Source organism: Paramormyrops kingsleyae, unplaced genomic scaffold (assembly GCF_048594095.1).
Source record: "Paramormyrops kingsleyae isolate MSU_618 unplaced genomic scaffold, PKINGS_0.4 ups28, whole genome shotgun sequence".
In the NCBI taxonomy this organism is placed as follows: Eukaryota; Metazoa; Chordata; class Actinopteri; order Osteoglossiformes; family Mormyridae; genus Paramormyrops; species Paramormyrops kingsleyae.
The window spans coordinates 2191920-2208464 of NW_027325966.1; positions in this window are offsets into that span (position 1 = coordinate 2191920).

Genomic DNA, 16545 nt, shown 5'->3' on the forward strand with positions numbered 1-16545 from the left:
AACAGGTTTGTGGGGGAGGGGTGTTCAAGTGATTAAAGACAGGGAGGAGACAGACTGTCATGCATCTTCACGAGCCCCGCTTTGCTTCTGAAAATCAGGACTTGTTTCTGTACACTTGTTGCGTGTCCTAATTTTACCCACTACTGGCGGTGATTCCCATATATCAGCACTATATCTGCCTTTTCATAATCTGTAAACCTAGGTACTGTGATGTATATTCTGCCTGTTCATGGGGTAATCTCTAATCTAATCTAATCTAATGTGTATTCTACCTCTACATGGGATAATCTCTAATCCCAGTAAGCATTATATGTATTCTACCTCTACATGGGATAATCTCTAATCCCAGGATCTGTGATGTGTATTCTGATTGTTCCTGGGGTAATCCCACAACCAGCAGTGTATATTTCATCTGTTCATAGGATAATCAGAATCAGAACTTTACTGCCATTATGTACCAACATACCAGAATTGTTTGTGGTCCAATGCCAAACATGAAGTACATAATATTAAAGGAGAAACACTTCACAGAATACTATGTATAAAAATAGGAATTCAACAAAGCACACAAACATGTACAGAGGACCTCCACGATCATACAGATGATAGAATGAAAGAGATCTTATGACAACAATGAACATAGAAGAGGAGAATTATCCCTGGCTGAATGGACTGCATGTGAGTGACAGGGATACTGAAGTACTAGGTGAGTTTATTTATCCCTTCTGTTCCTCTTCTGATCAACATCCTTGTTTATTAAATCAGCATTCACGTAGTGCTATATTTACATCAAAGTGAAGTGCTGCTTTCTAAATTCCATTTTTAAAATGAATCCTGGGTCCAGATTATGGAGAAGTGCCTACTGGGAATTGCATTACAGAAATGATGGCAAAATCGTAATTTTATGACTTCTACTAATAGTGAATGGCTCGCAGTGTTAATCACTAGCAAATGCACCACACAAGCATTCTATGTTCTTTTAGCGCCCCTTGTGGTGAAAACTCCTGCTGATTAAAAGATGGTAACATTAGCTTTGGCTTGGTTCAGCAAGCAGGTAGGAGAACCCGTGTCTGTAAATAGCCTACAGTATGTGAGATGGACTTCCATTCCGTCTCAAGTGTCCCCATGCTTCTTGGAGTTCAGACACAGAGTAGGACACCTGAGTGAAGTGTTGTGGTTGTGATGGGCTCTGCTCTGGCAGGAGGTCATCTGAGCACGGGAAGGAAGAGCACAAAAGGACAGGGCTCTACAGTAGGCAGGTGGCCCAGTGCATACTGGGTGTATATAGCTGGGTCACCTTCCTTCAGTGTGGCCTGTGAATAAAATCCCTGAAAACTGAGCTTTACCTTCATTCAATGAGAAGCACCTCTTAAAATATATTTGTCTATAGTCCAAATGAAATGTTGAGAGGGGGGCTCCTTTAATGTAAAGTGTTATTACTGCTTGAGGAGCAGCACTGATGGCTTTAATCTTGGACGACCAATATACTCTTGCTTTTTATGCCATAAGCTTCTACTTGTTGCCATGTCTACATGTCCTTCTGCTAGTGAGGTACTCACACGGTCTAAAGGGCAGGTGCTCAAACAGGGCTGTGTGGTTCTCAGTGGATTTTGCATGAACTTCAGTTATTGAAAAGGGACAGATTATTTAAACATACTGCCAAAGGAAGGCATCATTTTATGAAATTTGAAATAAAAAACACACACACATATTTGTATTCATATCTTTGTGTGGACTTTCATGTCATTTCTACAGGAAAAGTTTTTTGATTGCAGTCATGGATTTTTATAAAACTTAGTTTCCCCTTGTGGGGACTGATAAAGTGGTCCGCACATTGTCAAAATAACAGGTTTTACATTACTATACAAACACAAACCGATGAATGCTTTAACATTATTTTCTGCAAGAGTTTCAGACTCATCTGTTTATTTTTATATACCCACTTAGTGTACAGTGAGGGATTGGGTGCAAGGTAAGAATAACTTGGGAAGCCACACCTGTTACCAAATCCTTCAATGTGGGCTAGTGCAGATATTTGGCAGCTACAACAAAAGCTGCATGTGAACAGAACAAGGCAGTGGTGTGAACAGATCTTTGACTCATGATGCAGTGCTCTGCTCACTCTTGGAACACACTCTTGCACACTTTGTAGTAAGCAGTACCCTAAAACACTCTTTGGGGTCATTTCGTACCTTAGAGGGGTTTAAAACTCCATTTAACCGTACTAAATAGCAACATATCATGGTGAAATCAGCAAAACTAAAAGTTATTCAGATTAATAATAATTGCATAATTGTCTGTTTAATCTGATATTATAATTATTGCGATACAGTCACATGACCTTTCACCACGTGCAGATTCATTTCATTCCATCACTCTGTCTGGGTACTTAACATTTTTGTTATGTTTTTTTAAACTTTGTTGATAAAATTTGATGAAATTTGGATGGCATCTGGCTTGTGTTAATATTTTGTTTATTTTTACTCTAAAATATAATAAACATTGTGGTATGAACTGTAGAGGGGAAAGTGTGGGCAAAGTATCTTGGTGTATTCTCGGGTAAGTAAAAGCATACAGTAAATCGCTGGCTTATTATTCATCATATATTATTGTATACATTTTTGCTATCTTAATATTGTCCTGTTACGTTAAGCCATTTATTCTGTGTTGTAATGTTAACATTACAGTGCTGTGCCTGTTTTCATTATTACGACTAATTTGGTTTGATTGCACATAAGTGAATGTTTTGTAGGTAAATTACACATCGATTTATTTGCTGTTGCATTATATTTATTCACTAGGTCAACCACTCCCAGCAAACTTGCGTTACTCCCACAAGAACCATGTTTCTTATCAAGAAAGTTGGAGAAGTTCACACTATACTATGTTTTACATATTTGTTTGCGCCTGGATGGTAGAGGCTGTTCATGCTGAATCCAATTAAACATTGAAATATAGTTTAGGATTATTTAGAGCGTGTTAAGGCTGTGAGCAAGGAAGCATAGAACACAGAGGTGCAAGTTTTATTATGTATATATTTAAATACAAGTAAAAAACAAAAATAATTTAAGGGCTCAGGAGAGAGGCCGTCGCTTTGAGGAGGTGGGTCAGAAACCACAGGCACCATGTTTATATGGCTTCCAGGGTGAAGAGCTCTGAAAAGCAGAAATAAAAATGTCCTTGTTAGTGTGACACATAAAGAAATACGACATCCTTCAATATGCTGATCCCCTTCCTCATCATTTTTTCCTCCTCTAGTCACTATCAATGGGAATTCCATTGATCCCTTCCTCTTTTTTGAGTGGACCTCCTCACTCTCCATCTCTGTCTGTTCTCCTATTTTACACCTCTTCTTCTCCTCTCTCCTTTGCCTAGGCTCCATGCTCCTCATCCTTCCATTCATGTTCTCGTTTTCTTTCACACTTCCTTCCTCTGCCTTGTCTTTCTTCTCTTTCTCTCTCATGGCAACAATCTCTTCTGTACACTTACTCAAAAACCCCTTGATTTCCATTTCCAGCTCAGAAGCTGAATTTTCTAAATCTTCTAATTCATGCAATATAAAATCCACCATCTCCCTCAGTTTCTCCTCTCGTCTTTCCTCCAAGAAATCAATGCACGTTTTCACATCCATTATGAATCTGAGGGTACAAGACAAGCAGCCGTTTATGACCTGTCTTAAACCGAAGACTCTCCCAATTAGGCTCCCTCACAAATGAGTGTGCAAACTGCAAACATGCAGAGTGGAGGTATGAAGCCATCCAGTGAGCCAATACACCTTTCATATGCCATTCATATTTTGCATATTAATTACGCACAATATATACAGTTAGTGAAGCGTAGTATATTTAAGTAATATTCAAAAAATTATTGACCATATTAATCTGCTTCTCTAAAAGAATTACTTCTCAAGCTGGACTGTACTCACCGTTTCGGATCAAACTGAAGTATTCTTCACACTTGATAGTGAAAAGAATATTATAAAATACTATTTCACTAATTTTGAAAAACTTCAAAAACGCAGAAATATTTGAAAGTCTACTGAAGCCAAGTCCTATTCACAATCAGCGGTGGCCATAGGCCTGGCTTTTGATTTCCCGCAGCTTTGACACTGGGTTCTTGTTTAAAATCTCACTGATCTGATTTTCCGTAATGCTTTTTAAGAAAAGGGGGACTATAACGGTCTCATTTTAAAATGTCACAGCTCCAGAGTCGTGCCGATGATTCCTGTGATATATGGACCCCTGCAGACAGTTTTAGCTGCCCACAGCTTCCCACATTGTTCACCATTTGGAAGTTTTTGCTTCCTCAATTTTTCTGAATATTTTAAACCAGTAACTCTGTGAAAAAGTTGGGCTTAGACTCTCCTGAGAGTAGGTTGGCTTTCCAAGGCTATGCAGTCCCACACACACACACACACACACACAGTCATGTAATCATATGTTTTTGGGCACTGCTCATTCATTTTTATGGGAAAAATGCTAAATAAGTAACCAAGCAAAATACTACAGTTGTTGAATTTTTTTTTTCTCATTGGAGTCATAGATTTTTATTAAATTGAGTTTTTCCTGATGGGGACCAGGAAATTGGTCCCCATAAGGGAAAAAAACAGGTAATCATCATGTTGTGGGGACATTGTGTCCCGATAAGGTAAGGTATACCTGCTCACACACACAAACACGCAGACACACACACACACATATTGGTGTACCTATCTAAATGGGGACCTTCCATTCATTTCTATGGGTGAAAAAAGACTCTAATCCTATTGACGGGACACATAACCCCCACCCAGCTCTAACCTTAACCAAAAGTAAGTTTCGAGTTTTACCAAACTTTGGGGACATTTTGATCAACAAATGTGATCTGTGCAAAGCCAAACAGACACCGACACACACACACTGATCAACATTAAAAGCACTGGCAAGTGAATATGCAAAATATGTAAAAAATAAAGTAAATAAATAAATAAATAAATTGATTATCTCATTACAATGGCAGTACAATATGTATGTGTGTGTGTGTGTGTGTGTGTGTGTGTAAATCCCTCATCCTACTGCCTTGAATGAGAGGATTTTTGTCACTCTATCTGGTGTTTTTTTTTTTTTATCATTCCAATTTTTTATGAGTATGTCAATTTATTCCTCATAATGTCGCATCATTGTTTGCTATTTCTGGTTTGATTAGTGCTTTTAAAAACACAAATTTCCACTTATGCTACTGTAATAAATGGAACTATTTGTTCAATTAATGTTTTCTAGGGTCCTAATTTAAAGTATCACACAGAATCAAGGACTAAATTTGAAGACACAGATGCAGCAGCCACAGATTTCCACATGTGCTCCGTCAACAACTTGAGATACTGCTGTTCCTACGGTAAGATGATGTTCTGTCTGCGAGGGAGCTTGGAGCAGCAAAAACAAGGACCGGCATCATTACCGCAAAGATCATTACCGGGCGCACACACGCCCACACACACAAGCCAATTTAGAGACACTAATTTACCTAAGTACACCTCTTTCAATCTTGGGAGTAAAACAGAGGATCCAGAGAAAATTCATATAACACTAGGAGAACATGCAAACCTCACACACAGAGCAAAAGTGATCTTTGACTCCCAGCCCCCAAAGGTGTGATGTAACTTATGTGTCCTGAGCCTCTGTGCCGTCCAGACCCGAAAAATCACCCAACCATCAGTTTGTTTGTACTGGGCAGAGTCACCTGGGGCTCGTGCCAAGCAGCACAGGGCACAAGGCTGGGGTACATCCTGGGCAGGATGCTAGTCCATCACAGGTCATATACACACACACTCATACACTATGGGAAATTGTAGATGCACCAATTAGCCTAAACAATGTCTGCAGGAAAACATTCATGCATACACCGAGCAGCAGGGGCATTGCTAGAGATTGTGGGCCCCATGAAGGCATATCATATTGGGCCCCCCAGTCCAGACCAATCCAGCTATTCTCCCAATTTTTTAGGCCGCCTGTCATTCAGGGGCCCTTGGAATCATTGTAACTTTCCCCTGCCATTACGGCACCCCTGCCAAGGAGTGATGAGATTCAAAGCCCCAAACCCATCGGTGACAGACAACAGGGCCACCAGCTAAGCCTCCATGACACCCTACTTTCAAGTCAATACATACTTAAAAGTGTTGAAGTTTAAATGACCATGTGATAATTTCAATTATATTATATTGGGGTCAAAATGACCCCATATTAGTTTCATCATATTAACACAATTCATGTTTAATTGAAGTTACTGAAAACTACCAGCATTAAAGGATGTCAAACAAGCTTTTAAGTAATAATGTGGATAGTATTGGTAGGATAAGGGAAAACACACACACGCACACAGGTATTATTTTTCTAAACACACAGGTATTTTTTTTTTAAATAATAATTTTATATTATTTTTTTAATCAATCAGCATACCCTATACTGGTATAAACAATGAAATGACAAATGCCTTATATGGAGGGCCCTCTGTGATGTCAACAGAACAGAATTCCGGAACTGGTCAGTGATGTCATCGAAGGAAGATTTTTCTATATAAGAAGCAATTGCACCTTCACATTTCATTCTTAGAGACTCTCTCAAAGGAAGCACTGGTGAAAGAGAATCTAAGCTATATCGTTTGCATAATTTCATTATGGGTTTAAGTTGCACAAAGGTGCAGGGCCCTAAACAAAAAAATGTTCAGGGCCCAAAAAAGAAAGGCACTCTTCTCAGGTTCTGGAAGAAGCTGAGGAGGACTACGCCAAGAGATACAGACACTGCTACCATGGCTGAAGGCGGCATTGAGATGGCTAGTGATTGCCCTGCTGCCAAACAAGATGGTAACGTACAGCAGGAGAGCAGCCCACTTGACAAGGCTGGCTCAGACATGGCAATGGATGACAGAAAGCAGGAGAGCAGCCCTCTGGACGAGGCAGGCTCAGACATGGCAATGGATGACAGACAGCAGGAGAGCAGCCCTCTGGACGAGGCTGGCTCAGACCTGGAACTAGACGACGGACAGCAGGAGAGCAGCCCTCTGGACGAGGCTGGCTCAGACCTGGAACTAGACGACGGACAGCAGGAGAGCAGCCCTCTGGACGAGGCTGGCTCAGACCTGGAACTAGACGACGGACAGCAGGAGAGCAGCCCTCTGGACGAGGCTGGCTCAGACCTGGAACTAGACGACGGACAGCAGGAGAGCAGCCCTCTGGACGAGGCTGGCTCAGACCTGGAACTAGACGACGGACAGCAGGAGAGCAGCCCTCTGGACGAGGCTGGCTCAGACCTGGAACTAGATGATGGACAGCAGGAGAGCAGCCCTCTGGACGAGGCAGGCTCAGACATGGCAATGGATGACGGACAGCAGGAGAGCAGCCCTCTAGATGAGGCTGGCTCATGCTGGAAAAAGGTGACAGACAGCAGGAGAGCAGCCCTCTGGATGAGGCTGCCTCAGACATGGCAATGGATGATGGACAGCAGGAGAGCAGCCCTCAGGACGAGGCTGGCTCTGACATGGCAATGGATGACTGACAGCAGGAGAGTAGCCCTCTGGATGAGGCTGGCTCATGCTGGACAAACTGTTTTCCAGCAAGCTCACAGAATATATATTTTTTCATAATCATTTTTATATTTGTTTTGAAGAATAAAATATAGTTATTAAGGAACTGTGTGTGGTTTATCTGTTAAACTGACCACTGAACTTTAACATAAACAGAGGAAACATCACATAATGCTATAATCACAAATAACACAAATGCTTCGTCATGAAGCCCTGGGTTTCATCACAAGCGACGCTCTCTGTGAGCGAGTGGAGTCTTTGGCTATGTAGCCGTTCGTGATGGTGTCTGTATCTCATGGCCTGCTGTTCCCTTGCACGCTGCTCTTCCAGTGTAGGTATTGAGGCACTGAGGTTGTCTGTCAGGTGGATGAGGTGAGTAGAGTTGCACCACCTCTTCCAGTAGCTGCTCCAGGACCCTCCCAGGTAGAGCTCAGCCTGACAAATGGTCAGTGTTAGGGTGTACTCACATTTGGCCCGGTTGCCTTATATCATGCCTGAGCATGATTGTTCCCCCCTCCACACTCCCCAACTCGCCTGTGCCCACATTGCGCTTAACGTTCCAGGTCTGAGCATGCTTTCATCATCACTGTGCAATGTTTTGTTTTGAAAAAAATGAAGGAAGAAAAGTGCTATTGCACAGCACAATGGAGCTCATGATTACTGTCCTAATTTTATGGCTGATTTGGAGTCATTTTGGGCACGCAGACACATGGCCATCATATAGAGCCATGCTAGTATGCCACACAGGCATTTTTATTTATTCGTGCTACACATATAAGAAGATAGACCCATATTTTACCAAATATTTTTTTTTTTTTGAGTTTTTGTGAGTTGCATCAAGTTTTTCCTGGATACTCTTGTCAGCCCAAATTTCCAGCAAACACTGTCCCTCTGCTGTATAGCAAAGTCACTCATTGTCACCATGTCTGTTAAATATTTGTTGCTGCCCAATCTGTACTCATCCCTTTTTTCCACAATGCAGTTTTGAGGGGAATAAAAGAAAATTTGGAAGAGATTATGGCTGAGGTGGGAGGGGTCGGCATGATCTCGCCAGGTCGCCTTTTTGTTCTTGGGGCAGATAGTGAATCACTGAGGTTGAGGCTGCAGCCAATGAGCTTCTCTGCTGCTTGGACGATGCCCTGCAGCCTCCGGATGTCTTATATAAAATATTTAATATAAATTGTTGTGTCTAACATTAGGAGAACAGCGATACTGAATGGGCAGTCTTAAGTTCACCACTATATTTTAACACCACGTTCCAGATCTACAATAACATAACCTGAATGTATTATTTTACAAACGACCATTTCAACAGGGTGGCGCGGTGGTTAGTGCTGCTGCCTCACAGCGAGAAGGTCCTGGGTCTGGTCCTGGGTCCTATCTGTGTAGAGTTTGCACGCTGTTCGTGTGAGTTTTCACTGGGGGCTCCAGTTTCCTCCCACGGTCCAAAAGTGTGCAGGATAGGTTGATTGATTAGTCTAAACTGGCCCTGTAGTTGTGTGTGCGTGTGCCCTGAGGTGTGTTGGCAACTGCCCAGGGTTGGTCCCTGTCTGTGCCCATTGTTCCTGGGATAGACTCCCTGTGACCTTGGTTGGGATAAAGTAGTTTCAGAAGATGGATGGATGGACAACCATTCTGTTGAATGTATTTCATTATTCTAATTTCAGTTCCAATAATGACTTTACCTTAAGAAGAACAGTGTTCTTTACTTTTTAATCATTTTCCCACTTTTTGCTGCTGTTCTCAAGACGATGACAATAATGATAAACTGAGGTAAGCCTTCAGCAGCATTTACAATAGTATGGTGTCCAGCTAGCAGCATTTACCTGGTCACACTGTAATGGTGTCACGTCGAGGGCAAGGACAGAGGCTAAGACAGGCATGGAGGAAAAGCAAAAGGGGCTTTATTAAAGAAAACTACACTACAGGAAGGGCAAAGGAAACAGACCACAAGGGGTCCAAACAGGGTAGGGAGGATCAGGCAAGAACACTAGACACAGGACACACTGGGGAGCACATGCAGGCAGCAACATCAATGACTGGACTGAGGATCGCAGGACTGAAGGACACTTTTTACAGGACATGTGAGGGAGCAGATGGGACAGCGGGGAAGACAGCAGGCTATACGTACACTAAGATGGGAGACACAGTGGAAGAGGGCAGGACAAGACACCAGATGGGCACTGCTGCGGGACAAGGGCGCAGAGACCGAACACCATTAGGGGACGAGACAGACCAGGATAGGCAGGGGCAACACCAGCACAGGGCACTCTGGGGGCAAGATGGGACACCACTAGGAGAACTGGGGACAGACTAGGGACAACCAGGATGATAGAACGTACATCACACAGCAGGACAGGTCCACAGACGAGTGATAACACGGGACAAGAAACATTTCGTGTGGATTACAGGAGCCGGGGAAGACGAGAACGGCCGTTAACGGGGCCAGATAGAGGACACAAGCGGGGCAAAGGGCCATATGGACTGCTGACCCGACAGGACAAGACCACGCAGGAGTAAAGAAATGGATCACGATCGGGTAAGAGAGAACTAGGACCAAGACGAAAACACAACAGAACACCATAGAGACACACTGGGTACACAGCAGGGCAAACATGATGCTCAGACAGGGGCACCGCACTAACAGGAACCAAACACGGGCAAGAAACCAGAAAAGACAGGGAACGCAGGGCACAACTGACACACAGACTAACACAGGGTGGACAGCTGAAGAACAGACAGACAAGGGAGAACCATGGGCCCAGGAGGAGTCAAGGTGGGACAGGGCACTGGGGCAGGAACTGAGGCAGGGTAAGCGAACAAACATGGGGGCGCTACAGGGTGAGCTGGAAATGGGCTTTGGGAGAACAAAGGTGGGACAGGACCTTGGGGCAAAAACTTATCTGAGGCAGGAGGGGACAGGACTGAGCTAGGGGGTCTGCTGGTCCCCAGAAAGCAGGGCGTTGACCCTGGGACACGAGCCCCTGCTGGGTCTCGGGAGGCCAGTAGGGCCAGATCGAGCCAAGGGGAAGGCAGGGTTGGGGCCGAGAGGCACTGTGGGCATCGCCAGGATGGTAAGGCAGTGGGGCGCTGTCGGGACCATAGGGCGGGGAGGGACACCGTCGGTACCACAAGCCTGGGACCTGAGGGTGAAGGGGAACCTGCAGGGCAAGGACATGGACGGGGGCAGGAACAGGAACCAGAGAAACCGGAGCGGTGGCCACGGATGGTGGCTTTTCCCAAGGACAGTGGGCTGGAAACGTCTTGGACCTGGAGTGAAGATAGAAACAGAGGAAGGGAAAAAGCAGAGGGTGTGGGGGGAACAAGACTGCAAGACAAGTTAAAGTTTATGGGAACACAGGTGACCTGTACAACATGCCATCCATGAGGGATAGGGTGCTTAATAAATAAACAATAAATAAAACACAAATACATAACAGGGCTAATCATTTTTATGTGTGTGCAGTTTAAACAAAATGAAATCAAATTAAATTACCTGGAGATTTTGGAAATTCTGGAATTCTGAAAATTAATACTTTAAAGAGCAGTTTACAAATCTACTTAGAAATATACATTTTTTTCTTAATAAACGTTAAACATTATTATGAAACATTCCACATATCTCAAAATTTATCATACTTGATTTATTATCTTAGATACTGTTTCAATTATTTAATGTTTCCTAAACAGCAGCAGCAGAACCACAACTTCATCTTTTTCGTATTTTGGCTCTTCTCTATGTAATGAGCTCTACACGCTCAACTTTTATATTAATTCCCCACCACTTCTACCTCTTCTATCTCTACCTGACCCACATCTATCTCTACACCGCCAGTTTCCTCCTGACCTCCTTCTCTATTTATAATCTCAACTAGTACATCATTTACTATAATTTCCAATATGGTTACATCACTCACCATGTCCGCACCCTCAATAATTACCTCCCCTACTTCTACCCCCACAATCTCAACATTTACATCCCCAGAATTTACTTCTGCAAGCCCAAACTCACACACTTGGACTTGCACAGCCTCCACCTTCACATTTCCTTTCGTATCCTCTGCCTTCAGGGAAATTATCCCCCCCTCCACCTTAACCACCTTCACATTCACCCCCACCTCACCTTGCTTCCCCTTGCTTCCATTTTGCATTTTATTAATGCCTACATTCAGGTCTGCGGCCTCCACCTGTACACTGGAGGTCACCCCCACATGTTTTTCCCTCTCTGCCAGCTCCACCTTTTCCCCACTAATCGCACCCTTTACCTCATCTATCCCCTGAGTGCTCCTATTCTTCCTGACCTTCTTCTTTTTCTGAAGGTAGTACGTCTTATAAATTTCCCACTCTTCAGATGTCAGGCCGTAATTGCTCTGAAGAGTCTCAGAGCCTTTCATGCTCATACCCTCCCCTCCCTTACACCAGTCAGTCACACCTCCCAGTCCCCCCATAACCTCCCCAGTCTGGACAGTGGGGGGTGTCGCTGGTGAGTACTCCTCCAAACCTTCCTTATCTCCCCAGTCGATCACCTCGTCCCACAGGTCCCAGGCTCCCCAGTACTGGTCGTTGGTCCAGGAAACAGCTCTCGCAATTCTCATTCTGGTGAATAAATAAGAACTAATAATTAACTAGCCATATGTGATACTCGCAAAGCCAAACTAGGCACGGTATTTTTTCAACTTCTTTCCTAAATGCTATTCATCAAGAATGCCTATGGAAAGAGATGGAGCCTTCATTAGCTGCTCGTGGCGTCGAGGCTACTCCGGCAGTAACGACCGAATTGCTAAAACTGCTTCACAATACAGTAAAGCTTGCGAAATTATGACGCTGCTTCGATACGCTATAACATCACCATGATACCGAACCTAGCAAAAAGTTAATCTTACTTCAAGAACATGGGACATTTAAAAAGTAAACGTATAGGCGATCTTTTCAGAATAACATCTTCAGATGAAATGCATTATCACAGGCCGGATGAGTATAACCAATCATATCAACCATAAGACTTATTGTTTTTAAGTTTAACACAAATATATTCTCTTACCATTTAAATGTAAACAACCATATTTAGAATAATGGCCACAGCATCTACAGTTTAAACAACTAATTATATATATATTTCAACGATATTGTGCCGCAAAATTTGCATGTACTATATCAGGACATAAAAATAAATATAGAATTAAATATGCTAACAAAACATAATCTGAAGAAATAGCAAGAAACATAAGAAGAGATGCTGCTCACCTCTGCGCCATCTCTCTGTCAGAAAGTTTGTCTTTAAACTGCAATTATTTTGTTTCTATGGAAACCACCGAGAGTTTTAATTGGTCGAATAGTATGAAGATATGTATTGACATTATGTTCAACGAATGAAAACAAAGAATTTTTTGTCAGGGCGGGACGAATTTGAAGCTAGTCCAATCAGGAGTAGTATCTTCAGTTTGTGCTTACTGTAGCTGGGCGTGATTGGATATCTAGCCGCCTTTCAGTCCCCAAATCATATATCTACTTGTCAATAGGAAACCACGCAGCTCTGTCTATAATGTCTGTCTGTAATTTTTTTTATGACATTATGTTTTTGCTAGGCAGCATTACGGTAATGCGTAATACCACTGTATTGGGGGTGTACCGCCGCTGTATTTCCATAGCTGGTTGACGCAATTAGCATTTTTGCGACTTTGGTAGGGCGACGTCAACTCTCAGCGAATTTCATAGGCAACATCAACAATTCAGGAACTAGTAGGTCTTCAGATAGTTGTTCACGCTTTTGAGAAGGAAGACTATAGTTCTTGTTATTCAAATTCTGTATCCTGGTATTTTAAATTTCGAAGATATGTCATATACAAGTTTTTCGAGAGACTAAATTTTGGTTTGATTTCTTTTTTATTCTATGTTAAATAAAGTTCACATAAAACCATTTTAGAATTAGTGCAGTGTTTCGTTTATAGTTAGTGCAGTGTCCTTAAAAACTGCATGTTCAAACCTAAGGCCATGCCATAATAGCTGCTTTGCAGATATTTCATTCAAGAATCTATAGATTATATAGGTAAGCCAGTCTCTGTGTGTGTGTGTGTGTGTGTGTGTCTATGTGTGTTTGGGTGGGTGGTCATGTACTGTATATATTATGTTGTGGGGACCAAATGTCCCCACAGTGTTATAAAAACACGTTAATTTGACTTTGTAGGGACATGTTTTTGGTCCCCAAAAGAAAAAACTGACTCAGTTTTATAAAATTCTGTGAATGCAATCAAAGGAATAATAATTCCAAAAGTCTTGTATTTTGTTTGGTTACTTACTGTTACTTCTTGCTTACTACTGTAGGGATTAAGGATTAAGATTGCCATAGTTAGGATTGGGGTTATGCCCATAAAAATGAATGGAGAATCCCCACAAAGACTCAGATACCTAATCTGTGTGTGTGTGTGTGTGCACGCACATGTGTGTGTGTGTGTCTGTTTGTGTGTGTGGATTAGGTTTATATTACATGGTGGGGACCAAATGTCCCCCGCAATGTGATAAAAACCTGTTATTTTGATGCTTTGGGGGTATTTTTCAGGTCCCCACAAAGATCTGTCAATACAATAAAAAACTAAAGATGCCAGAAGTCTTGTATTTGGTTTGGTTACTTATGGTTAAGGTTAGGGCTGGGTAGAGGTTAAGGTTGTCATGTTGGGATTACAGTTTTCCCCATAGAAATGAATGGTGAGTCCCCACGAAGATATAATTACAGACCTGTTTGTGTGTGTGTGTGTGTGGTATCAGATCAGTCCCTGAGAGTTCAGTAGTCTGACTCCATGTTTCTGAGTCTGGGTGTGAAGGCCTGAATGCTTTTCCAGACGCTAGGAGGGTGAAAAGATAATGTGAGGGGTGGGTGGGGTCATCCACAATGTTGGTGGCTTTGCGGATGGAGCGTGTGATGTGAATGTCCATGACGGAGGGAAGAGAGACTCTAATGATCTTCTCAGCTATCCTCACTATCCTCTGGTCTTGTGATCTGAGGCTTAGAAAAACATGTTGTGCTGCTCAACCTTGGCACAATGATATGGGTGAATCATGGACGCAATAGAATTTGGGGATGATTCGTCCATACAGGGTCAGAATCATTCCATACCTCAATCACCTCGTACGTATGTTTGCTAGGTGGAGTTGGAGTTGCTCCTAACTGTGCGCAGTGGAGTTGAACAATCACAACTTCCCAGAATATTACAGTAACTGGAGGACAGTGAACAAGTCTTATTAATTCTATGCTGTGTGAGAGATGTAATCGTCCGCGAGTTCGCCTTAATACACAGGGCATTCAAGCCATTGCTGAATACAAACCCTCAAATGCAGCTCCCTCCACCAGCAACGCCAATATAGAAACTGCCACAAAATCCATGCCCTCTGATAACCAGCCCCTTATATTTCCACCACCGTCGTGGGGACCGTACTACAAAGAGTCAACGCAAGGTAAGCTGCAAAGTGCAAACAAATGTACAACTTACCCTACATAGTGCACTACGTTTACTTTGTTTGTACTATGAGTACAGTCTTTGCACCTTGTCTGTTTGGCACTATATGTCGGTCATTCCTGTTATTCCGTGACTTTTCTGTCCTCATGGTTTACTTATATTTTCTGTAACATGAGTCACATATTTAAAGCAAATATATATTTAGGTCTTCGTTATCACGTAAACAGAGACAATACGTATTAAAACTTTTGTTGATATATGTATTAAGGCTGCCATGATTAGTGGGCGTAGTCGATGACTATCTTCAATATCACTACGCAATTATTGGAGTAGTTAGTCTCTAAAGCCCTGCAGTGACATGTAGTTTGTTGTTGTCAAAATGGGAGGGGCCGATACAAAGCACGGGTCTTAGGGAATTCTGATTAAGTATACACGCTTATTAATCCTGTTAATATAATTAGCATACACCCACTATTAGTGTAAATAAATGCACAAACCGCAAGGCTTTATCAGCAAGGTTATGCTGTGTTTGTATGAAATGTCTTTTTATATATCATTATTGTTTCAGTTTAAGCTGTAGCCATTTGTGCACGAATCTCCTTGCGTCAGAGGAAGCTGGAAGTGGGGTGTGACCTTTATGAAGCAGAATGAGACAGATGAGTTGTAAAATAAATGGTTACACTAACTGCAGTGAGACCTCTCTCATGCGGCCCTGCTCAATCTGTCTAGTCATACCATAGGAGTCAGTTAAACAGGGAGGTTTGTCTGCAGTGTTGGAACCTGTACAGCCAGTGCTTCGTACCGCTGATGGCCTCTTCTTCACACGTGCTTTGCTGCCACCTGCTGGTCAAAGTTTAATATTGGTTTATTAATTAGTGAAAGTAAAAGTCTTATTGCGTTGCTTATTAATTCTTAAATATATATTTAATGTATTTTCGTAATTATTTTTATTTAATAAATATTCTGATTGAATTAATATTTTTTAAATATTTCAAAATGAAATGTAAATGGTTTGTGGTTTTCAGATCACAGCTTCCTCTCAGAGCCCACCAATCAGTGACCATCTTGCAGTGTGATGTAAGACACGAAATCAGGACCGCCCACTTTTTACTCATTTTAATCTTAAAATATGGACAGTGTGAACTGGGACTTTGCCATTTTGCTCATATCACTTCCTCTGCCAGCACTTGCAGGATGGACTTCCCCTTTGAATCTGGTTCCTCCCAAGGTTTCTTCCTTCTAGGGAGATTTTCCTTGCCACTGGCTTGCTCTCTGTGGGCTTTGGGCAGGGATAAGGTAAAGTGCTTTGAGACAATGTAATGTTGTGAAAATGCGCGACACGAATAATATTGAATTGAAACGAATCACACCAGCTTGTCTCAGCTGACAGCAGCTCTTACTTATCTGATAAGTTGGGGGGGGAGGTATCACATAACTTCTGGTCAACATCAAAAGAAATTTATATATAAAATAATATATTGCATATTGCTGTAACACTCAGTAAATGGGACCTATTATGCTTTTCCCTTTCTATTAG